The sequence below is a fragment of the Solanum tuberosum genome, unplaced genomic scaffold (genome assembly GCF_000226075.1).
Source record: "Solanum tuberosum cultivar DM 1-3 516 R44 unplaced genomic scaffold, SolTub_3.0 scf00177, whole genome shotgun sequence".
In the NCBI taxonomy this organism is placed as follows: domain Eukaryota; kingdom Viridiplantae; phylum Streptophyta; class Magnoliopsida; order Solanales; family Solanaceae; genus Solanum; species Solanum tuberosum.
In genome coordinates this window covers 879337-879977 of record NW_006239101.1, presented here as the reverse complement: position 1 = coordinate 879977, position 641 = coordinate 879337, and positions in this window count along the sequence as shown.

Here is a 641-nt window from a genome sequence, read left to right as displayed (position 1 = left end):
CCCCCCAAAACAATTAAGTTTATAATATTTTTAATTTCAATTCAAAAATCATTTTCTGCTCTCTAATAAAAATTAAAAGATATTTTATCAAAAATATTTTTCATTCATAAAGCAAACACTAAAAAATATTTTTCAAAAAATATTTTCTACTCACCAATCAAACAAGAGAAAATATGTCAAAAATCCACTTGTTTTCCATGAAAAATATTTTCCTCCATACCAAACACACCCTTAAGGTCTTCAAAAGGAGATGATCATTAAATAGATTCAATTTAATCACATTTTATTTCAATCATTGACATATGTTAAAAAATCTAAAACATACCATAAAAAAATTAAATATTGAACTCATAATTAAATACATAAATTTGAGTCTTTGAGTTCACTAAATTCAAATGGAAATCATTACTAAATTCAAATAACACCATCAACTTTAAAATAAAAAAAGAAACTAAAACTTAAAAAAAAAACATTGAAAAAACTTAATTATTTCATTGCATGAAACTTCAAATGTATCAGGAACCATTTTATGCTTAATTAGCATTTCCTTGAGGAGCTTGTGCAAAAGAAGCAGCAACATTTTTCAGCACTCGACTTTCAGTTTTTTTCAAATTCTCTGGATTAAATTCCTTAATTTGTTC